Genomic DNA, 26,437 nt, shown 5'->3' with positions numbered 1-26,437 from the left:
TGTTAATCATGCTTCTCTAAGCCTTTATATCTTAGTGATTTTTGTGTAATTATTTACAAAGTGTGTTAAATCTCCCACTATGAACGTAGATTTATCTGTTCTTCCTTTTATTTGGTTCTACTTTTGTTTAACTTATTCTGAGACTATATTATTAATTGTGAACATACAAATTTATAAATGTTAAATCATGATGATTTATTTGGTCCTTGTATTTCTCATCTCTTTATTCTTCAGAATACCTCTTTGCCTTAAAATCTACTCTTCTAATATAACTACAGTAGCTTTATTTTGACCAGGTAGTGGTAATATCTTTTTCCATTTTTTTAACTTCTGATATTTCTGAATTCTTATATCCAAGTGTTTCTAAGCATCATATAGTTGCTTTTTAAAAAAAATTTAATGTACACATACGTGCATATCATCTAGACACTTAATGTAATCACAGATATTTTGGTTTCAATCTACCCTCTAATCATTTGCTTTCTGTCTTCTATTATTTTTTTCTCTCTCATTTCCTTCATTATTCGGGGTTGATTAAGCACATATACTTTTTCTCACTCTTCTACATAGACTGTTAGTAACACACTCTTTTAATATCCTTTTATCAATTCTTCTAAAAATAACAGCTGACATCCTTGTCGTATCAAATATAATGTAAATTAATACTTTTCCCTCTTCCTTGGTAAGTGTAGGAATAATCAAACAGTTCAGAACAGTTTAACTCCATTTATGTATCTCCCAATTTACCTATTTTAGGGCTTGTATTTGAATTCTCTCTAATATTAATCTTCACAGGACATGATTACTGCTCCTTATAAGTAATTTCCATTCAGTTTCATATTTACTCTTTCCATTATTGCCTTTGTCCTTTTCTGTACTTTCTTACTTCCTTTTGAAATTATTGTTCATGAAGAATACCTAGATTTTATCTTTAAAGAATCTTATATAACCTCCAATTTATAAGATCTTTTCACTGAATTCCAGGTTGCAGGTTTTCAATATTTTTTCAGCACTTTAAAATATAATTCCATTGTCTTTGCCTTCCTTTGTTTTTTATTAAAAGCCAAATGCCAATGTAATTAGTCTCTGTTCTATCATTTTCCTCTGGCAGGTTTTACAGTTTTCATTTTGACTTTGACTTTTGCAGCTTTACAATGATAAGCATCTTTGGTTTCTTTTTTTCTTTTGACAGGGCATCTCTCATATTTATTGATCAAATGGTTGTTAACAACAATAAAATTCTGTACAGGGGACTCAATGCACAATCATTAATCAACCCCAAGCCTAACTCTCAACAGTCTCCAATCTTCTGAAGCATAACAAACAAGTTCTTTTTTGTTTATCCTGTTCTAGGTTCACAGGCTTAACATCCCTAGGATTTTGAAAAGTTATCAGCCATTATTGACTGACATAGTGCTTCTGGCCTACTCTTGATCTCTTCCTTCTAGGATTCTACTTGTATGTATGTCAGGTTTTCTCACGGTATCCCCTATGTCTCTTTACTCCTCTCCTGTATTTTCCTTTCTTTTGTCTTTCTGAGCTTCATTAGCTCAGGGCTTTTTTTTAAAATACTTAGCTCTACATTTGTGTCAGGTGTCCTGTTAAACCTGTTCATTGACTTTTTGACCATGATGATAATTTTCCTACTTTACTGCATGGTTCTTTGCACTTGCTGAATGGTTTTTCCTCCTGTACTGTACCTTTAAGTGTTGGAGTTCTTGGATTCTTAATCTCAGCCTCTCTACTCTCCCTTTTTACATGCATAATGAGAGCCATAAATTTAAATATTATCTAGTTTTAAAATCTTTGTTTATACCTTCCTCTCCATTATCTCTTCTAAGCTGAATGTCTATCAAAATATCTAAATTTTTCAGGAATCTTGTCCTATAAATTTTCTTTTCCCACTTCTTTTTATTTGTGATTTTCATTCTTTGCTCTTTCCATTCATGAATTAAAATGCTTATATCTTTAGAAAGCCCTTTCTCAACCTCATGTCCCATTTTATCTAGTAATCTTTTTCTCCTTCTTCTGTTTCAGGTTAAGCTTATTTATGTTAAGCACCTTACTCATTATTTCATTTTTATATTTCTTCTTTTCTCCTTAACCTGCTACTGTCTGATTTCTGCCCTCATCACATTATGTAAAATTGTAACACAAACAATCCTTACTGTTATTAAATCTAGTGGGAGTATTTGGTTTCTTATATTACCTGCTCTAGCTTCTTCAGTTTACACTCTGTCAATTCTTTTCATTTGAACAGTTTGTTCATTTGGCTTTCTTGACAGCACCATCTGGCTTTTCTCTTTCTCATGGGCCGCTATTTCTTAGCTACACTTACAGATTTCTCTTTCTGTCTCTTCTTGAATCAGGTATTCCCAGGTTTCTTAATTTGTCATATTCAGAATAAATTACATATCGTGTGTGTGTGTGTATGTGATTCAACAGTGCCATTTTCATATTCTTAAAATGGCTGTATCAAACACTACTGAATCTACTTTGTCTATTCCTTCTACTAGATGTTAAAATTCTTAAGGAAAGATATTACAACCTACTGAATGCTGACTATATCCAATATTGGAAATATAATGAAGCTTAACATATATTTGTTTCATGAATGAATGAATGAAAGCTCTACTTATTAAAAGTTTCACACAATGACATTGTCTATGCTAAGCATAGGTGAAACTTCTGCATGTAAATTAAATTTAACCATGTTCTTCCTTTTCACATGCTTCTAATATCTTGTAGGTACTACAGCTCACACTACTACTCTCTGACAGCCACATCCACTGTCCAGGACAGTCCAACACATTTTTTTTTTTTTTTTTTTTTACTGAGCAATGTGCTTGGTTCTTCATGGAAATGAATCCCTGACTTTCATAAGCTTATAATGTATTTGGAGATAAAAAATGCAGAAATGTCACAAATTTAGCTGCAGCATGTAAAATTTACAAAATTGGTTCAAAATAATAATGGGAGTGAGACAGTGGTAATATTAGTCCTCCCCAATATAATTGTAATAAAATCCATATGTACATAATTTAAAACTTTCCAATGGTTGCATTTAAAAGTAAAAACAGGTAAAATTAAACATTTTATTTATCAAAGTAGCTGAAATATCAATTTAAGAATAGAAAGTACTGAGACTTATATTTTCTTTACAAGTCATTTTTGTTATTTTTTTTAACTTTGGTATCATTAATGTACAATTACCCAAACATTATGGTTACTAGACTCCCCCTATTACCAAGTCCCAACCACATATCCTATTACAGTTACTGTCCATCAGCATAGTAAGATGTTGCAGACTCACTACTTGTCTTCTCTGTATATACTGCCTTTCCCGTGCGCCCCCGCCCCACTACATTATATGTGCTAATCGTAATGCCTCTTTTTCCCTCTTATCCCTCCCTTCCCACCATTCGTCCCCAGGCCCTTTCCCTTTGGTAACTGTTAGTCCATTCTTGGGTTCTGTGAGTCTGGTGCTGTTTTGTTCCTTCAGTTTTTTCTTTGTTCTTATACTTCACAGATGAGTGAGATCATTTGGCAGTTGTCTTTCTCCGCCTGGCTTATTTCACTGAACATAATACCCTCTAGCTCCATGCATGTCGTTGCAAATGATAGGATCTGTTCTCTTCTTATGGATGGATAATATTCCATTGTGTATATGTACCACACATTCTTTATCCATTAATCTACTGATGGACACTTAGGTTGCTTCCATTTCTTGGCTATTGTAAATAATGCTGCTATAAACATAGGAGTGCATCTGTCTTTTTCAAACTGGGCTCCTGCATTCTTAGGATAAATTCCAAGGAGTGGAATTCCTGGGTCAAATGGTATTTCTATTTTGAGTTTTTTGAGGAACATCCATACTGCTTTCCACAAGGGTTGAACTGATTTACATTCCCACCAGCAGTGTAGGAGGGTTCCCCTTTCTCCACAACCTCGCCAACATTTGTTTTTGTTTGTCTTTTGGAGTTGGCCATCCTAACTGGTGTGAGGTGGTATCTCATTGTGGTTTTAATTTGCATTTCTCTGATGACAAGCGATGTGGAGCATCTTTTCATGTGCCTGTAGGCCATCTGAATTTCTTCTTTGGAGAAGTGTCTGTTCAGCTCCTCTGCCCATTTTATAATTGGATTATTTGCTTTTTGCTTGTTAAGGTGTGTGAGCTCTTTATATAACTGGGATGTCAACCCCTTATCAGATATGTCATTTATGAATATATTCTCCCATACTGTCGGGTACCTTTTTGTTCTATTGATGGTGTCCTTTGCTGTACAGAAGCTTTTCAGCTTGATATAATCCCATTTGTTCATTTTAGGTTTTGTTTCCTTTGCCCAGGGAAATATGTTCATGAAGAAGTTGCACATGTTTATGTCCAAGATATTTTTGTCTATGTTTTTTTCTAAGAGTTTTATGGTTTCATGACATACACTCAGGTCTTTGATCCATTTTGAGTTTACTTTTGTGTTTGGGATTAGACAGTAATAAAGTTTCATTCTCTTACATGTAGCTATCCAGTTTTGCCAACACCAGATGTTGAAGAGGTTGTCATTTCCCCATCATATATCCATGGCTCCTTTATTGTATATTAATTGACCATATATGCTTGGGTTTATATCTGGGCTTCCTTTCTGTTCCATTGGTCTGTGGGTCTGTTCTTGTGCCAGTTCCAAATTGTCTTGATTACTGTGGCTTTGTAGTACAGCTTGATGTTAGGGAGCATAATTCCCAATGCTTTATTCTTCCTTCTCAGGATTGCTTTGGCTATTTGGGGTCTTTGTCATTCCATATGAATTTTAGAACTATTTGCTCTAGTTCATTGAAGAATGCTGTTGGTATTTTGATAGGGATTGCATCAAATCTGTATATTGCTTTGGGCAGGATGGCCATTTCGATGATATTAATTCTTCCTACCCAAGAGCATGGGATGAGTTTCCATTTGTTAGTGTCCTCTTTAATTTCTCTTAAGAGTGTCTTATAGTTTTCAGGGTATAAGGTCTTTCACTTCCTTGGTTAGGTTTATTCCTAGGTATTTTATTCTATCTGAGACAATTGTGAATGGAATTGTTTTCCTGATTTCTCTTTCTGCTAGTTCATTGTTAGTGTATAGGAAAGCCACAGATTTCTGTGTATTAATTTTGTATCCCACAACTTTGCTGAATTCAGATATTAAATCTAGTTGTTTTGAAGTGGATTCTTTAGGGTGTTTTATGTACAATATCATGTCATCTGCAAACAGTGATAGTTTGACTTCTTCCTTGCCAATCTGGATGCCTTTTATTTCTTTGTGTTGTGTGATTGCTGTGGCTAGGACCTCCAGAATTATGCTGAATAAAAGTGGGGGCAGTGAGCATCCTTGTCTTGTTCCTGCTCTTAAAGAAAAAGCTTTGAGCTTCTCGCTGTTATGTATAATGTTGGCTTGTGTTTGTCATATATTGCCTTCATTATGTTGAGTTACCCTCTGTAAATGCCCTCTATACCCATTTTGTAGAGAGTTTTATCATGAATGGATGTTGTATTTTGTTGAATGCTTTTTCAACATGTATGGAGATGATCATGTGGTTTTTGTCCTTTATTTTGTTGACGTAGTGGATGATATTGATGGATTTTCAAATGTTGTACCATCCTTACATCCCTGGGATGAATCCCACTTGATCATGAAGGATGATCTTCTTGATGTATTTTTGAATTCAGTTTGCTAATATTTTGTTGAGTATTTTTGCATCTAAGCTCATCAGAGATATTGGTCTTTTTCTTTTTTTGTGGTGTCTTTGCCTGGTTTTGGTATTAGAGTGATGTTGGCCCCATAGAATGAGTTTGGGAGTATCCCCTCTTCTACTTTTTGTAAAACTTTAAGGAGGACTGGTATTAGGTCTTCACTAAATGTTTCATAAAACTCAGCAGTGGTACCATCCGGTTCAGGCATTTTTTTCTAGGGTAGTTTTTTGATTACCAGGTCAATTTTGTTGCTGGTAATTGGTGTGTTCAGATTTTCTGTTTCTTCCTGGGTCAGCCTTGGAAGGTTGTATTTTTCTAGAAAGTTGTCCATTTCTTCTAGGTTATCCTGTTTGTTAGCATATAATTTTTCATAGTATTCTCTCATAATTCTTTGTATTTCTGTGGTCTCTGTAGTGATTTTTCTTTCTCATTTCTAATTCTGTTTATGTGTGTAGACTCTCTTTTTTTCTTGATAAGTCTGACTAAAGGTTAATGTTTATTTTCTCGAAGAACCAGCTCTTGCTTTCATTGATTCTTTCTATTGTTTTATTCTTCACAATTTTATTTATTTCTGCTCTAATCTTTATTATGTCCCTCCTTCTACAGACTTTGGGCCTCATTTGTTCTTCCTTTTCTAGTTTCATTAACTGGGAGTTTATAGTGTTCATTTGGGATTGTTCTTCTTTCCTGAGGTTGGCCTGTAGTGCAATATATTTCCCTCTTAGCACAGCATTTGCTGGGTCCCACAGATGTTGTGTTGTTGAATTATTGTTGTCATTTATCTCCATATGTTGCTTGATCTCTGATTTATTTGGTCACTGATACATTGAATATTTAGGAGCATGTTATTAAGCCTCCATGTGTTTGTAGCCCTTTTTTTCTTTGTGTAATTTAGTTCTAGTTTCATACCTTTGTGATCTGAGAAACTGATGGTACAATTTCAATCTTTTTGAATTTATTGAGGTTCTTTTTGTGGCCTAGTATATGATCTATTCTTGAAAATGTTCCATGTGATGCACTTGAGAAGAATGTATCCTTTTGCTTTTGAATGGAGTGCTCTGTAGATGTCCGTTAGGCCCATCTGTTTTAATATGTTGTTCAGTGCCTCTGTCTCTTATTTTCTGTCTGGTTGATCTGTCCTTTGGAGTGAGTGGTGTGTTGAAGTCTCCTAAAATGAATGCATTGCACTCTATTTCACCCTTTAATTCTGGTAGTATTTGTTTCACATATGTAGGTGATCCTGTATTGGGTGCATTGATATTTATAATAGTTTTATCCTCTTGTTGGACTGACCCTTTTATCATTATGTAATGTCCTTCTTTGTTTCTTGTTACTTTCTTTGTTTTGAAGTCTATTTTATCTTACACAAGTACTGCAACTCCTGATTTTTTCTCCCTATTAGTTGCATGACATATCTTTTCCATCCCTTTACTTTCTACTTTGTATGTCTTTGGGTTTGAAGTGAGTCTCTTGTAGAGAGCATATAGATGGGTCTTGTTTTTTTTATCCATTCAGTACCTATATCTTTTGATTGATGCATTCAGACCATTTACATTTTGAGTGATTATCAATAGGTATGTACTTATTGCCATTGCAGGCTTTAGATTCATGGTTACCAAAGGTTCAAGGTAATTCCCTTACTATCTAACAGTCTAATTAACTAACTTAGTATGCTATTACAAACACAGCTTAAAGGTTTCTTTTGTTTTTTCCTCCTTTTTCTTTTTCTTCCTCCTCCATTCTTTGTATTTTATGAATCATATTCTGTACTTTGTCGATCCCTTGAGTGACATCTATTTAGCCTTAGGAATACTTCCATCTTTAGGAGTCCCTCCAAAATGCACTGTAGATGTGGTTTGTTGGAGGTAAACTCTCTCAGCTTTCGCTTATCTGAAAATTGTTTAATCCCTCCTTCAAATTTAAATGATAACCTTTCAGGATAGAGTATTCTTGGTTCAAGGCCCTTCTGCTTCATTGCATTAAATATATCATGCCACTCTCTTCTGGTCTGTAAGGTTTCTGTTGAGAAGTCTGATGATAGCCTGATGTGTTTTCCTTTGTAGGTGATCTTTTTTCCCTCTCTAGCTGCTTTTAAAAGTCTGTCTTTATCTTTGATATTTGCCATTTTAATTATTATATGTCTTGATGTTGTCTTCCCTGGGCCCCTTGTGTTGGGAGATCTGTGCACCTCCATGGCTTGAGAGGCTTTCTCCTTCCCCAGATTGGGGAATTTTTCAGCAATTACCTCCTCAATGACACTTTCTATCCCTTTTTCTCTCTCTTCTTCATCTGGTGCCCTTATATAATGCGAGTATTATTCCATTTGGATTGGTCACACAGTTCTCTCAATATTCTTTCATTCTTAGAGATTATTTTTTCTCTCTGTGCCTCAGCTTCTTTGTATTCCTCTTCTCTAACTTCTATCCCAATTACCATCTCTTCTACTACACTAACTTGCTTTTAAATCTCTCCATTGCATGTTTCTTTTGAGATACGGAATTTCTTAATGATTGAATCTCTGACTTAAATTTGTTCCTGTGTTCTTGAATTTTTTTCTGTACCTCCATAAGCATGTTCATGATTTTTATTTTGTACTCTATTTCAGGAAGGTTTGTGAGTTCAGTTTCATTTGACCCTTTTTCTGGGGTTTGTGATATTTTGGTCTGTACCATGTTCTTTTGACATTTCATATTTCTGTGTGTTGCCCACTAGTGCCCAGAAGCTGCAGTCTCTGGAACTGCTCAGTCCCTAGAGAGAGGTTGGGGGTCATAGTGGAGTGGAGCTGGTGCCTGTGGGGAGGAAAGATCTGTTTCCTGATTCCTGTCTGTGGGGCCTGTCTCCATTGTCAGAGCCATTTGGCCTAGCACACAGGTATAAGCGTCTGTGCTAGGCATCTGTAGCTGTTGTAGGCAGGGCCTACCTCTGGCTGGCCTGACACCAGCACAGTGACTGCTGGTTTGCGAGCTGGTGCTGTCAGGCTAGGGGGAAGGTCAGCAGGCTGTGTGTCACAGAAGGGGGCCTAGGTGCTGAGTAGACAGCAAGAGGGATTGAGTGCCTGAAGCTCCTCAAAGTTCCCAACCAGCTGGGTCAAGCGTGCCTAGAAAACCTTGTCCAGCTCTCCCCTCCCCCACACAGCAAGTTCCGTGCAAACCGCACCCCTTCAGCAGCCCTGTCGCTGCTAGGAGGCCTCTCAGACTGCCTGCCTTTCCTCTGGCGCAGAGTGGTCAGATGTAGATCCTGTCCTCCATAAATGGTGGGAATCTCAATCTCTCAAGCACTCTGTGAGAGCTCCCCAACGTCCAGAGCACCACACAGTATAGGTGTCTGCTCACAAAGCAGATCTCCAGGTCTGGGTGTTCAGTAGACCCAAGCTTTGACCCCCTCCCTGCTCCATTTCTTTTCCTCCCACTGGTGAGTTGGGGCGGGGGAAGGGCTTGGGTCCCGCCAGATTAAGGCTTTTGTACATTAACATCTTTCGTGAGGTCTGCTCTGTTTGTGAGGTCTGTATGCAGACTGGTTCAGCCTTATTTCTTGTTGCTGTTTTAGGGTTAGTTGTATTAATTAACTATATTTTTGTACTATTTGTGGTTTTGGGAGGAGTTTTCCATCTCATCTCTCATTCTGCCATCTTCACTCTTCTAAGTCTTTTAAATTAAGTGTTTATTTTATAAATTACAATGTATCTCAAGACTCAGTTTTAATTGGAACTACATGGTATGTATATACGTTTAACAAAATTTACAGTTTAAAAATATATTCGTGTTCCCAAGTTTTTCCAAATGCTTTACTTCAATGTGTTTTTAACACAATATCAGAAAATACATTGTCTATTTTTCCTTTAATGCTTCCAAAAACTGTACTAAAAAGATGTTTCTTTTAATGTCTGCATCATATATACAAAACTGGTTAATTTTTTTTTAGAATTGAGTTGGCTTTGAAATAAAAGTAAATTAATTTAACAACTATATAGGTCCAAGTGTTACACTTACCTAATTCTTTTCTTACTTTAGTGTTATTTTCATCAAATTCAAAGGAGTATTGCCTAAACTGAAGGGCAATTCTAACTATCAATAGCAAAAAAGCTCTTTTATAATTTTTCTTCTTCTGTTACAAGAAAAATCTTTTCATATTGATTCATGCTAGAAAAAATGCATACATCATTATTATTGATCATATTATGTACAGTTTCATTTTTTTACACAACTCAACCTGTCTACCTAGATCACAATAAGCTTTGTTTTTCATTGTGTTTAGATTTATATGCACCTTAGGTTTGTGTCATTAGGTTTATATGCAGTGTGAAATCAGTGAGAAAACATGAATCATGCTGTCATTTTTTGTCTTTGATTATTAAATAATTGGCAAGCATTTGTTTTGTTTCATGAAAAATCTTGGATTTGAATCAACAGCATACTAAATCTTTATAAGACTTCACAATTCAAGCAATGAATATTGACAATAGATACAATATCAGTAAATACATTGCTATTGTTCCTTTAACACTTTCAAAAACTGCTGATTTTTCATTGCATGTCCACATATATACTGAAAACAATTAACAACTATATTCCTGTTGTTGTTTATACCTTTTACTTCAGAAAACTGAGTGCAAATATTTTCAGAATGTATCATACAACATAATAAAACAATAAGGTAAACAGTCTCTTAAAACTCCAATAAATCTAGAACAAAATCTTTAATGTACCACTCAGTTTTCTTTTACAGTTAGAAATGTAAATTTGAGAAAAAAATAACCAAAATAATAATTCATCAGTGTCTCTTACACTGCACAATTCATCTACACCTAAAATATGAAAAATTAAAAATATCTGAATCAGTTGATCATTATGATTAAAAAGATCTTATGTGAGCAACTGGTGACAGTTGAAAATCACTTTTGATAAAATATTTTTCTTTTTCTTTCATAATATATATATTTTTAATTTTGGTATCATTACTCTACAATTACATGAGGATCATTATGTTTACTAGACTCCCCCTTCACCAAGTACCCCCCACAAACTCCATTACAGTCACATAGTAAGATGCTGTTGACTCACTACTTGTCTTCTCTGTGTTGCACAGCCCTCCCTGTGGCACCCCCCCACATTATACATGCTAATCTTAATGGCCCCTTTCTCCCCACCCCACCTTATCCCTCCATTCCCACCCATCCTTCCCAGTCCCTTTCCCTTCGGTAACTGTTATTCCATTCTTGGGTTCTGTGATTCTGCTGCTGTTTTGTTCCATCAATTTATTCTTTGTTCTTATACTCCACAGATGAGTGAAATCACTTGATACTTGTCTTTCTCCATCCTGCTCATTTCACTGAGCATAATACCCTCTAGCTCCATCCATGCTGTTGCAAATGGTAGGATTTGTTTTCTTCTTATGGCTGAATAATACTCCATTGTGTATATGTACCACTTCTTCTTTATCCATTCATCTACTGATGGACACTTAGGTTGCTTCTATTTCTTGGCTATTGTAAATAGTGCTGCGATAAACATAGGGGTGCATCTGTCTTTTTCAAACTGGGCTGTTGCATTCTTCAGGTAAATTCCTAGGGGTGGAATTCCTGGGTCAAATGGTATTTCTATTTTGACCTTTTTGAGGAACCTCCATATTGCTTTCCACAATGGTTGAACTAATTTACACTCCCACCAGCAGTGCAGAAGGGTTCTCCTTTCTCCACAACCTCACCAACATTTGTTGTTGTTTGTCTTTTGAATGGTGGCGATCCTTACTGGTGTGAGGTGATAGCTCATTGTGGTTTTAATTTGCATTTCTATGATGACTAGTGATGTGGAGCATCTTTTCATGTGTCTGCTGGCCATCTGAATTTCTTCTTTGAAGAACTGTCTGTTCAGGTCCTCTGACCATTTTTTAATTGGATTATTTGCTTTTTGTTTGTTGAGGGTCGTGAGCTCTTTATATATTTTGATGTCAAGCCTTTATCGGATCTGTCATTTATGAATATATTCTCCCACACTGTAGGATGCCTTTTTGTTCTATTGATTGTGTCCTTTTCTGTACAGAAGCTTTTCAGCTTGATATAGTCCCACTTGTTCATTTTAGGTTTTGTTTCCCTTGCCCAGGGTGACATGTTCATGAAGAAGTCGCTCATGTTTATGTCCAAGAGATTTTTGCCTATGTTTTTTTCTAAGAGTTTTATGGTTTCATGACTTACATTCAAGTCTTTGATCCATTTCGAATTTACTTTTGTGTATGGGGTTAGACAATGATCCAGTTTCATTCTCTTACATGTAGCTGTCCAGTTTTGCCAACACCAGTGTTTTGTAATTTTTTAACAAAATTTCTGTACCCAAAATAATTTATTTGTGGTATCTGTTCATATAATAATAGTATCTTATATTTTGAAGAAGCTTTGAAGGTCAACCTTTTAAATAAGAATTAAATAACTAGGCCTACATACAGCAAAGTTGTTGCTGGAGATAATCTGGCAGCTGTTACAAAAATGTTTCATAATTTGGATTATTTATCTTAGCTTATAGTTTACCTTATCTTAGGTATCCGATTACCTAAGATGGCTAATCTTAAACCATGGTCTGCCTTTCCGCTTAGGAAACTCAATAACTCATCTTTCTGAAATGGACTCTTACTAAATGTCCCCAATAGACTGATCTAATAACTCAGAAATTTTATTCATTTTTGTTTAGTCTTAAATGAATTTGTCACATGGGTGAAAACACTGATTTTAATCAGTGTGGGAATCTAACTGAAAATTAGAAAATTTGGGGGTAAGGATATTATCAAATCAAGGTTACTTGAATAAGGCACCCTTATAAATGATTTCACTTTGAATTGCTCTGATCAGTCAAACTGGGCACACTCAAATGTCTACATCTCCACAATACAGAGCCATACCACTGCACTGAAGCCTCTAGTCTTTGTCTTCTCCATCAGCATTAGTTCTCTTCCTCATTGGTCGAGAACTTTTGGCTTATATTTCATTTATTTTCCTTCTTCTATGGGTCCAAAGTTGGTAACTCACTACACTTTCCAATCTTTCCTCTTCTCCTATTTTTTCATTAGCCATATAAATTCTCATAAGTCTGTGTGTTAATTTCCTCAGGATGTCTTTGCTTGTATATTAATGTATTATTTTTACAGTTAATTTTTAAAGGATGTTCTTATATTCACATTTTTAATTTTTTGTAAGAAGCCTCAGTGTAATTCTCCAAATACTAACAAAAGGCCTAAAAAAGAAGGATGTACACAGGTAATTCAACATTTCTCTGCAAGTGCTCAATCTACAGACTCATAAATGTATAAGCTCTGAGAATTATTTTAAAGTTATCAGGTGATCTGACCCATTGCCTCTACTTGCACACACACCTCTTTTATCTATGACATATTTTCAGGCAGGGAAGCTTTTTGAATAGTCATTCCCAGAATTTTGGTTTCAGACATATAAATGTGGGCAAATAGTCAGAAACTTTCTTTCAGGACTTCCATAAAGACCTGAAACAAAACAAAACAGAATTTTCCTAAAATGTCTTGGCTTTGTCTTTTTTCTTTTCTTTGAAAACTTAATGAGCATTATTTATGGTAGAAGCATAAGTCTGATGAAAATTAGTCTTTAGGAGGAATTGAAGCATGCCAGATTTTCATGTTTTGAATTTATAACCATTTAAAAAGAACAAGTCCTTAAAAGCCAGGGATGTTTTTATGCTACTTTTCTGTTATTTAGTATATTTAACAAGTGATTATCATCCTTTGAAAATGGTATCATTTTTTAAAATCCAAAACCATACATTATGATCTTTTACTTAAGAAAATGATTAGGTTTATCATCTACTATGCTATGAAGAAATATTAACAATATTCCCATATTTTTTATTTTTTCTGAAAGAATGTTATGTTGGGAAAGTTTAATGCCTTGGCTTTTTGGCCTATCAATTTTAAGATTGCTTCCTACACCATCAGTGCTTTGTTTCCAAGTTATTTTACTAAAGCAGGCAGGACATCTAACTGAATATATTGCTTTACTGAAACAGTCTGGACTTTAATTCTGTAACAGTCCGGTCACATTACCATCTTTCAGGAGGCCTGTCACTAAGCCATGGCAGTAGGAAAGAGGAGCAGAAAAGGAACATTGATGAAGGCAGTTGTATTCTGGTGATTTCCCAAGAGAAGACAAATACCAATCTACTGAAAGACTTTGGCTGGCAGCAAGTAAAATCAGGACACTGCCTTCATTTCCAGCATACTAGGAACGTCTCCATTCTGCCTTCCTCAGCTGGATGGAGAAGATGCTGACAGATCCCGACCTTTCGTCAGCAGAATCAGGGAATTGGAAGGTTATTTTAGGACTCTACCCAGCAACAAATTCATAGGCCCTACAATTTCTAAGAATTAAGTAAGCGGCCTTCTCAGAGAATGTAGTAATCTGTTTCTGTTGTAATTTCAGGTAAAGTAACATACAGGTTACAATATTTGTTGTTTTTTTATTAGATGGAGATGGTTAATCTTCAGAAAAAATGTTCTCCTACCTTCATGGTGTTCACTGGCCCATTTTACAGCAGGTAAGAAGAGTACCAGTACCAGCTATAGCTTCACAATACAAACTGGCTTTTCTCTGACTTGTGCATATTAGCCAATGAGGCTGTCATCCTCCAGCTAGCTTTCTGTCTTACCATTCATGCAAGTGTCCTTCCCTCCCTTTACAGTAAAGTTATCTTCATCCATTCTGTGCTTTTCACAACTTTAAAATTTCACCGTTATTACTCCTCTCTCTGGAATATTCTTATCCATCTCTGCTTACTCTGTTAAACCACACTTCAATTTCTCCAGCAACCCTTCTCTAAATGCTATAATCTGATGAGGTAGGTATTTCTCCTTCACTCTTATGGCACCTATTATGTTAGGTTATTCCAGCTCCTTTTACTTTAAGTAGAAGACTAGCTGTTTATTTCACATGAAGTAAAAATAACTTGTCTTTTTGTCTTCACTGCATAGTATACATGCTAAAATGCAACAGGCTTTTATTATTTGAATAAGTGCATTAATGGTGATATGCTACCTAATGTTTCTTAAAGAAGAGAATAACTTTTATATTTTTCCTCTTAAAATGAGCATCATTTCATAATTTTAATGGTCAGCTTTTTCAACATAAAAAGTTCATCAGAGAACAGACCTACATATTTTTATTTCCATATAAATAACATGCCCTCTAAGTTTTAGAGAGATTTACCTGCACTACTATTTATATCTTCAATTATATAAAAGTATTTAAACAAGGGTAAAGTTGCAGTTATTTACTTTTTCATGGATTCTACCACTTTTTCACTGTGCCACTTTCCTTATTTGGAAAAGATCCTATTCCATCTTTTCAAGAATACACCCTGAAATTCCTTCCATGTTTTATCCAATTAATTTCATTGGCAAAACACAACATTTGTTAAATTCAGCTTTGCTAACTCAATCCCAACCAGCTGGCCAATAGATCCATCATTTACTCTATAATCTTACTCTCTATACATCTCTCTCTCACCTATTATCTTTACTCTTTTCATCTTTTCACCCCTCCCTGCTGAATGATTTCCCCTGAGCATGGGAACATGCTATGTCTTCTATCTCTAAAACTACTTTCCATTCCGTATTCTCTCCTGCTTTTAATTTATTTCTTCCCTTTACAGCAGGAACTCCTTAAAAGTTATCTATGCTCATGAATCCAGTTCCTTTCCTTCATACTCTCTTGAACTTGTTTGACCAATCTTTCCCCTATATTACTCAACCTAAACCGCCCTAGTCAAGGTCACCATTAACCTCCATATTGGTGATTACAGAGGTTGATTCTCAGTGCTCATCACAGTGTTCATTATAATTCAACATTAGTAGAATTTAACATAGCTGTTTGTTATCCCCTTTCTAAATTTATCTGTTTATTTGACTTTCACAACACTGCACCTCTGATTTCCTAGAGGGAGATGTTTGTCTAGGTGCAATCAGAAATGTTATGCATTGTCTATAGATAAGTTACAAATAATAACACAGCTTACTAAAATGCTCTGTTCATTTTATTACAATTCACCAGTAATACTCTTTCCTGGAAAAAAAAAGGATATTTTTTATGCTAATGTAAGAATTGCTGTAGTTCCTGTAGAGTAATTTAATAATTCATGTCTAGTCCTTGAGTTAGCACCTTTCAGCCTTGACTTAAACAGACTCCGCTCCAAGCTTTCCTCCTCAGAGTAAGCTTATGACAATTCAGAATCGTTTGAGTTCTTTTTCCAAGGTGATTTGTATCTCCAGCCCCCATGGATCCCAAATTTAAATAATGGATTCTAATAAGATTGATGCATCAGTGACTATAAAGATGAAGAAACAGGTCATGAATTACTTCAAATCTGTTATTTATGTATATTGGGATTTTTTATTTGTGTAGAGAATTTTAAACGTGTACTAGCAGGTGAACTTCAACATGTAATATTTTTGTTTGCTATATGTGAGTTTTAGGTCATAATTGAAATAGTCTATTGAATTTGAATAATGTCTTAAAATTGAAATTAAGTCTTATTTTAATTTTTGTTTGTTTTAAAAATAATCAATTAAGAAAACAGAAACTGCAATATTATTATAAATTATTATGACAGACTAATATGTCCTCCTTTTTTATAAAAAAATAAAATTGATAATCCATTTCATTAATTGTACTATAAAATTATTTTTATCTTTTTATTTCTTATTGAAACTATTTAAACAACAGAATTTATTATCTCTACCAGTCCAAAATCAAGATGTCATTTAGGTTGGTTCCTTTTGAGGACTATGAGAGAAGGATCTGTTCTAGGCTCTGGTTAACTAGTTTCCCTGTAGGGCAGATCTTGTAAAGATTAACAAAATGCTCTGGATTATTGCAAAAGGGTTCCTTTCCTACTCCCCTGCCGGATGCCCAAGGGTATTTTCTTCTAGTAGTTACTCTGGGGAACCTGGCCAAGCGCTGTACATAAATTTCACAATATTGTAGGGGTCCCCTTATGACTCCTGGAACTAATAAATGATTATACCAAGGTTGTGGGATACAGGGTTAGTATACAAAATTAAATTGTTGTTCTTTACATATAAATGAAAAAGTGGAATTTGAACCTGAAAACACAATACCATTATATTAGCACCCTGCAAAATGAATACTTAAGTATAAATCTAACAAAATATGTACAAGATTTATATGAGGAAAACCACAAAATTCTGAGGTATGAAATCAAAGAATAATAAACTTGGAGTTATTCCATACTTCTGGATAGGAAGACTCAATATTGTAAAGATGTCAGTACTTCCTAACTTGATCTATATATTTAATGAAATCCCAATCAAAATTCCAGCTAATTATTTTAATGATATGGACAAACTGATTGTAAAGTTTATATAGAGAGACAAAAGACCCAGAACAGCCAACATGTTATTGAGGGAAAGATAAAAAATGGATGACTGACATTACCCATTTTCAAGAACTACTGTAAAGCTATAATAATGAAGACAATGTGGTATTGGTAAAAGAATAGGCAAACAGATCAATGGAGCAGTACAGAGTCCAGAAATAGCTTCCCACAAACATAGTTAACTGATTTTTGTTAAAATATAAAAGACAATACAATGGAGCAAAGATAGAGTCCTCAATAAATGATGCTGGAACAACCGTACAGCAATGACTTAAAACATAAATCTATTCACAAACCTAACACCCTTCACAAAAATTAACTCAAAATGAATCATAGACCTAAATGTAAATGCAAAACCACGAAACTTTTAGAAGACAATAGATGATAAAATTTACATGACCATGGGTATAGTGATACCTTTTTAGATAGAACACAAGAAGCACAATCCATGAAAGAAATAATTGATATACTTCGTTAAAGTTAAAAACTTCAGCTATGTGAAAGACAATATTGAGCAAAGTAGAAGGAAAGCCACAGAGTGAGAAAAAATATTTGTAAAAGACACTTTTGATAAAGGGCTAGGATCCAAAATATACAAAAAACTCAAAATTCAGAAATTAGAAAACAAATGACCCTATTAAAAAGTGGGCCAGCCAAAGACCTCAACAGATACCTCATCAAAGATGTACAGATGACAAATAAGCATATGAAAAGATGGTCCACATCATATATCATTATGGAAATGCAAATTAAAATGAGATACTACTACACAGCTTTGGAATGGCTAAAACCCAGAATACTGACAACGCCAAATGCTAGTACAGATATAGAGCAAAAGGAACTCTTGTTAGTGTTAGAAATGCAAAATGGTACAGCCACTTTGGAAGACAGTATGGTGGTTTCTTAAAAGCCTAAACATACTCTTATCATATGCTCCAGCAATCACATTCCTTGGTATCTATCCCCAAAATCTGCAAATCTGTGTCCACACAAAAACCTGAATATGTTTATAGCAGCTTTATTCATAATTGCCAAACCTTGGAAGCAACCAAGATGACCTTCAGTAGGTGAATGGACACATAAATTGTGATACATTCAGACAATGGAATATTAGTCGATGCTAAAAATAAATGAGTTATCAAGCCATGAAAAGACATATATGAATTTTAAATGAATACTATTAAGTGAAAGAAGCCAATCTGAGAAGGCTACATATGTATGATTCCAACATTAAAACATTCTGGAGAAGTCAAAACTATGGGGACAGCAAAAAGTGGTTACCAGGGGTAAGGCATGTGGGAGAGGTGAATAGGAGAGCACAGCAGATTTTTAGGTCAGCAAAAAAAATCTGTGTATTATAATGATGGATATATGTCATTGTATACTTGTCCAAATTCATAGAATGTATGAAATCAAGAGCAAACTCTGAGGTAAACCATGGATGATGTGTCAATGTAGGTTCATCAGTTGTAAAATGTACCACTCTGGTGAGTGACATGATAATGGGGGAGTCTATGCTCTGCATGTGTGAGGCAGGGGAGTATACAGGAAATCTCTACACCTTCTTCTCAACTTTGTTGTAAACCTAAAACTTCTGTTAAAAACAGTCTTAGTCTTAAAATTATCCATTCAGGATGTCAAATATGCCAAATATGCTATTACGTAGTCATCTCCTTTGCACTTACCTCAGTGTTTACACCCAATCTTGTTTTTATATACCTCTATGCAATATTTTGCAAATTTGTATTTCTAGCCCCAACTCAATTTCTCCTTGAGTTTCATATGGAATAGACAAAATAGCCAAAATTATGTATTTAAAACACTAGCAACTAGAAAAAATTCCCAGAAGACAGTTATATAATTATGTCTTCATAATACACTGAAATAAAATGTGCATAATTAGATATTCAAATTTAAACAGATACTTTGTGCTTATTTTATCCTTTTTATTATTTGTTTTGTTAGAGAATGTTACTTCTTTGTCAAACACATTTCCTCTTCTACCTGAGCACACAAGATTAGTGTGAATCTTGCCCAACCAAACATTTGAATTATTGCATTTGATATTTTTTTACATTTACCTGTCAGTAGATTCTTAAAACTAATGTACCATTATATTCTTATAGATGTTCTTGTCAATCTGAGCATCTGCTTTCATAAACTCCTTTAAACAGAAACTGCAGGCTGATATTCATCCTTCAGAGCACAACTGGCACTCAAAGAACTTTTATATTTGTATATTATAAAACATATTAAAGCTAAGGAATGAAGCAGAATTAATTATGGTGATTATTTAGACACTATATCTGCATTCTCCAAATTATGTTTCATAAAGCAGTGGTTATGTAACATGACCAATGTGGAAAATGTTTTGATCCATTAGAAAATATTTTTAGAAAATATTTCATGCAATACCTTTTCTTTAGAAGCATCAAAATAGGAGTTAATGGAGTGAAGTGACCAAGATATCTTTCAGTTCTCTTTAGCTGTGTGTAAAAGTTACATTCCCCACTCTGTTTTGAATATGAAACTATTTTGTCACATCAATAATTATTGCTTTAGTTTAATTTATTGTATTAGTTTCCTAGGGCTGCTGTACCAAAGTACTATAATTGGGTATCATAGGACAACAGAAATCTGTTGTCTTCCAGTTCTGAAGACTAGAAATCTGAAATCAAGGCATTGGAGGGGACATGCTTCCTCTGAACTTGTAGAGAAATTATCTTTCCTTGCCTCTTCCAGCATTTAGTAGCCACAGACATTCATTGGTTTATAGAAAGGAAAATTCCTCGGTTTGTTGAGGCAAAATTCCAATCTCTGGTTCCATCTTCACATGTGTCCAAATTTCTCCTTTTAGTTATATTGGATTATGGCCCAACATAATGCCCTCATTTTAGCTTGATTACTTCTATAAAGACAAGGTCACATTCTGAGATATCAGGGTCAGGATTTCAGCATATATTTGGTGGGAGGGTAGGTGCACAATCTAACCCATAGCACCTACTTACATGTTTTCTAAGGAACACAGTTTGGAACACATTATGCTACATAAATGCATCTCTTAACTATTGCATTGGGAGTGTATGTGTTGGATGCCTTTTAAAATTTTGTTTTAAGGTTACAAAAACATTAGAGCTAAGCACAAACAAAGCAACTTAATAATTGTTCCATATCCAGTATTTTTTAAATCTACCCCCATTTATGTCTACTCAACTGCTAATACCATTACTAAAAATGACTCAAAATTCTTAACTTGCTGACAGTTGATTAGCGATATTCAGGTAAAACATCATAAACAAAACAATCCCTTTGTGCTATTACTTGGCAATATGAGGATCACACCCTCAATCATAACACTTGAGAATGTGCGTGGTACTTGCTTCATTTTAATTTTCATTTTGAGTCAAAGCCTCTCATATGCTAGGATGTTGACATGTACATTGTGTCACTTGGGCCTGGCTAGCCTTTAACACTTTGGTCTATAATATTCATTCCCCTATATATTTCTTCCCACAGCAACATAATGCACCTTGAAACCCTATTCACTATTTAAGCCCATCTCAAATACTACTCCTTTCTGCAAACTTTTTTTTTACCTTTCAACCAGAAAGTCAGAACTAGAGATGTTCTCCAGAGGACTGATCAGACTATAGCTCAAAGTCCTCTTCTGACAACCTATTTTGTATTCCAGTTGTCAATATACATATGTGTAGTTTTTAATTTAACACCCATCTTCTTTATCATTGTATCTCCCTAGTACTGCCTGTTCACCAGATGGCTCTGCAAACCTATGGATAAGTTGTGGTTGTTAAAAGACTAGCCTTGAGATCATGTTACCATTTCATTAATACTCAGGCAATTTTTAAAACAAATGCTGACTATGATGATTGAGAAGTTCTGTGGTATGGCTCAGGTTTCTGCATATTTAATAAGTAGTTACACAATTCTGGCCCAGGTGATTTTAGGATACACTTTAGGAAATGAGAGGCAAATGCAGAAAAAATCCTCTGTGATCTACTCTAATCATGTCCCCACCCTTGCCACCTCCCCTCATCTTCCTGGCAACCACTGATCTTTTAATTGTCTATTTGTCTATCCTCTCACCAGTACCACATTGTCTTGATTACTGTAACTTTGTAGTACGTCTTGAAGCTAGGTAGTGTCAGTCCTCCAAACCCATTCTTCTCCATCAACACTGTATGAGCTACTCCGGGTCTTTTGCTTCCCCATGTACACTTTAGAATCAGTTTGTCCATATTCACAAAATAACTTACTGGGTTCTTCATTTGTCTTGCATTGAATCTATGATCATGTTGTACCAACATCTTGATAATATTGAGTCTTCCTATCCATGAACATCAGTCTCTCTCCATTTACTTAGTTATTCTCTGATTGCATTCTTCAGAGTTTTTGTAGTTTCAGGTACAGATTGTTATTGCCACTGTAACTTCTTCAGGTAAGTCAGGAACTGGAACTGAAGAATTTGTTAGTTCTATTTCTGAAATCTCAGATCCCACTCAGTACCCCTCTCTTTACCTTCATGTTTTATTTCTCCCAATAAACCTCCTATTGGGGCAGTGCCATTATCTTTTTCTTATATTCTTCATGTGGTTTCCTACAATTTCTGTCAACACATTTTGGGTTTAGCTTCATGAACATGGTAGGAAAAATAACCTACATTAAATTGTATCCAAGGTAAAAACCTACAGTACCAAAATTTAACAGAACCATTAACACATTTTGTTCCAAGATTCCAGAAACAGCTCCTACAAGGGTAGGAAGACTGGCTGCACAATTTCTCTTGTTTCAAAGTCTTTTTACTAATAACCTTGTGAGTATCATTACTTCCACTAGAGTTATGTCTTTTTTTTCTTCCTTCATTATGAACAGTATTTTAATTTGGGTTCCCCAGAAGCAGAGCTTGATTAGGAGGATCTGTGTGAAAGAGATTAATTTGAGAGTGTTCCCAGGGAAAACTGGTAGGAGAATGGGGAAGTGAGACTGGGAAAGGAGAGAGTTCAAATACACTCACCCCATTAAGCTATGTTTATGACTATTACCTTTGGCTCAATCATGTAAGAGAAATTTGGAAAAGTGTATATTATAACTTTGACTTTCCTTATTAGTATACAAAAACCTAGAATATGCATACCTCCATGTCTTTCAGTCATTCGTTTAAATGATACCTCTTGGGAGACATAATTTCCAGGCATTTCCAGCTCTTCCTGCATGCAGGCAAATGCATTATGTGAAGCCCAGAGACAGCCTACCAACAAACAGCAGTGTACAGGGAGTGGGAGTGACAGCACACTGGGATTCAGACAAAGACTTTTTAAACTGACTTAGGGACTGCACCTTTCTTAGCACTTCATGTTCTAATGTTCCACCTATGTGTTTGAACCCCCATATTATAATATGGTCTAACTTTCTAGCAAAAGCTGTTCACATAGAACACCACCTATAGTATGCCACTATACTTTCTAGATATAATGCTCTGTCTTTAGACTTGAATATCTAGTGTAGTGTACACTAAAAATTCATTGATGGCAGATCTAATGTATTAACCATAGTAAATTGCAACAATTAGCTTTTTAAAGTCCAATCTACAGCCAGATATTATACTCTATACTCAAAACAGTATGTGACATTAATACATTAATACAATTAATAAGTGATAATTATTAATTTATTAAATATTTTATTTATTAATTAATATGTGTATTAGTTAAATTTAGTGATATTATTAACTTAATGATAATATAGCACTCAATGCTTATGAAGAGCCATAAATACATGGCTTTCCTAAGGGAGTAAATGTTCTAAAATATAAATATTCTTCTGCTAGCTACTTTAGACTTGTGTTTATTTAAAACTAATTTTAATCCTTACACTTAGGAGGAATTTAAATTATATTTGTTTGAATATATTTACATATAAACATACATATAAAACCCTACATATACCTTACATTAATACACATACAAATATTATATTGTTATATATTCTTGTAATAATACATGCGTACTTATATATGTATATATACATATATTAATTTAAGTATATATACATACATAAATATATCACTCTACATATATTATTCAAATTTACCAGTTAATCAACACCAACCTGGAAAAAGTGGTAATATTGCAGCTCTATCTTGGTACTAAAATACAAGACATACATATATGTTAATGTGAATGCATTTTCATTTTAAAGTAAATACAGGAGTTCAAAAAACATTCTTGCATTTAACACCATACTGATTGAGACTTAAAAAATCAATTTTTTAAACAGATAATTTCTTCTCCTTTTTTTTGACTGTGTATAATAATTTTGCAGAAAAGTGTTGTGAAATATATAGTTTAAAAAAATTCTACAAAAAGCAGTTTATTGTTTTCATTGAGAAACTAGATTACATATTTAAACAGTACCAAATAAAATTTTGTTACAATTTTATTTTTGTCAAGAATTAAAATAAATAAAAATAAAAATGATTTAGTATTATGTTATTATTTTTGTTAATATAAGGATGTGATACTGTGATTTACAATAAAAATATATATTTGGTCTTTGTCCTTGTTTCTGGCACAGAGCTCCTAAACCCGAGCAAATTTCTAAGTAATAAGAACAGAAAAGTATCTTTTGTTATGTTAATGAGACAATTTTTGGAAAACCCCTAAAGGCATGGGCTGGTTGCCAGAGGAGCCAACCTTGCTAACACAGGGTCAGAACTTTCAGTCCCACCCCCTCACTTCCAGGGATAGGGGAGTGGCTGGAGGTTTCATGACATACATTCAGGTCTTTGATCCATTTTGAATTTACTTTTGTGTATGGGGTTAGACAGTGGTCCAGTTTCATTCTCTTACATGTAGCTGTCCAGTTTTGCCAGCACCATCTGTTGAAGAGACTGTCATTTCCCCATTGTATGTCCATGGCTCCTTTATCATATACTAATTGGCCATATATGTTTGGGTTAATGTTTGGGGTCTCTATACTGTTCCACTGGTCTGTGGCTCTGTTCTTGTGCCAGTACCAAATTGTCTTGATTACTGTAGCTTTGTAGTAGAGCTTGAAGTTGGAGAGCGAGATCCCCCCCACTTTATTCTTCCTTCTCAGGATTGCTTTGGCTACTCGGGGTCTTTGGTGTTTCCATTTGAATTTTTGAACTATTTGTTCTAGTTCGTTGAAGAATATTGTTGGTAATTTGATAGGGATTGCATCAAATCTGTATATTGCTTTGGGCAGGATGGCCATTTTGACGATATTAATTCTTCCTAGCCAAGAGCATGGGATGAGTTTCCGTTTGTTAGTGTCCTCCTTAATTTCTCTTAAGAGTATCTTATAGTTTTCAGGGTATAGGTCTTTCACTTCCTTGGTAAGGTTTATTCCTAAGTATTTTATTCTTTTCGATGCAATTGTGAATGGAATTGTTTTCCTGATTTCTCTTTCTATTAGTTCATTGTTATGTACAGGAAAGCCACAGATCTCTGTGTGTTAATTTTGTATCCTGCAACTTTGCTGTATTCTGATATCAGTTCTAGTAGTTTTGGAGTGGAGTCTTTAGGGTTTTTTATGTACAATATCATGTCATCTGCAAATAGTGACAGTTTAACTTCTTCTTTACCAATTTGGATTCCTTGTATTTCTTTGTTTTGTCTATGCCATGGCTAGGACCTCCAGTACTATGTTGAATAAGAGTGGGGAGAGTGGGCATCCCTGTCTTGTTCCTGATCTTAGAGGAAAAGCTTTCAGCTTTTCACTGTTCAGTATGATGTTGGCTGTGGGTTTATCACATATGGCCTTTATTATGTTGAGGTACCTGCCCTCTATACCCATTTTGTTGAGAGTTTTTATCATGAATGGATGTTGAATTTTGTCAAATGCTTTTTCAGCATCTATGGAGATGATCATGTGGTTTTTGTCCTTTTCGTTTATGTGGTAGATGATGTTGATGGATTTTTGGATGTTGTACCGTCCTGGCATCCCTGGGATGAATCCCACTTGGCCATGGTGTATGATCCTTTTGATGTATTTTTGAATTCAGTTTCCAAATATTTTGTTGAGTATTTTTGCATCTACGTTCATCAGGGATATTGGTCTGTAATTTTCTTTTTTGTGGGGTCTTTGCCTGGTTTTGGTATTAGGGTGATGTTAGCTTCATAGAATGAGTTTGGGAGTATCCCCTCCTCTTCTATTTTTTGGAAAACTTTAAGGAGAATGGGTATTATGTCTTCCCTGTATGTCTGATAAAATTCCGAGGTGAATCCATCTGGCCCAGGGGTTTTGTTCTTTGGTAGTTTTTTGATTACCGCTTCAATTTCGTTGCTGGTAATTGGTCTGTTTATATTTTCTGTTTCTTTCTGGGTCAGTCTTGGAAGGTTGTATTTTTCTAGGAAGTTGTCCATTTCTTCTAGGTTTTCCAGCTTCTTAGCATATAGGTTTTCATAGTAGTCTCTAATAATTCTTTGTATTTCTGTTGGGTCCATTGTGATGTTTCCTTTCTCGTTTCTGATTCTGATGATGTGCGTTGATTCTCTTTTTCTCTTAATAAGTTTGGCTAGAGGCTTATCTATTTTGTTTATTTTCTCAAAGAACCAGCTCTTGGTTTCATTGCTTTTTTTCTATTGTTTTATTCTTCTCAATTATGTTTATTTCTTCTCTGATCTTTATTGTGTCCCTCCTTCTGCTGACTTTAGGCCTCATTTGTTCTTCTTTTTCCAATTTTGATAATTGTGACATTAGACTATTCATTTGGGTTTGTTCTTCCTTCTTTAAATATGCCTGGATTGCTATATACTTTCCTCTTAAGACTGCTTTCGCTGCATCCCACAGAAGTTGGGGCTTTGTGTTGTTGTTGTCATTTATTTCCACATATTGATGGATCTCCATTTTAATTTGTTCGTTGATCCATTGACTATTTAGGAGTGTGTTGTTAAGCCTCCATATGTTTATGAGCCTTTTTGCTTTCTTTGTACCACATACATTTTTAATTGCAGGAATATGCAGTTTTCTAGTTTCTTGTAATCATACATGACAGCTGTGTAGGTATGTAGAAGCTGAATGTTTAGGCTGATCCAAGGGCTGTAGATACAAAACGTGAGGATGAAAGAACTTGAAAAAGGCCACAGGGGAGTAATTTCTACAATAAAGCAGCAATTCATAGTCAGATAAGGAGGAATGTGAAACCAGGTGGGTACTTAAAAAACAGAAGAACAAAGAAGCATAAGAGTTAGCTAGGATGAGATCAGAGAGGGGTTCCAGTTGAAACAAGGGAAGTGGTAGAGCAAGCAAGGCAGGAAACTCTC

Source organism: Manis pentadactyla, chromosome 4 (assembly GCF_030020395.1).
Source record: "Manis pentadactyla isolate mManPen7 chromosome 4, mManPen7.hap1, whole genome shotgun sequence".
Classification (NCBI taxonomy): domain Eukaryota; kingdom Metazoa; phylum Chordata; class Mammalia; order Pholidota; family Manidae; genus Manis; species Manis pentadactyla.
This window is presented reverse-complemented; position numbering follows the sequence as displayed.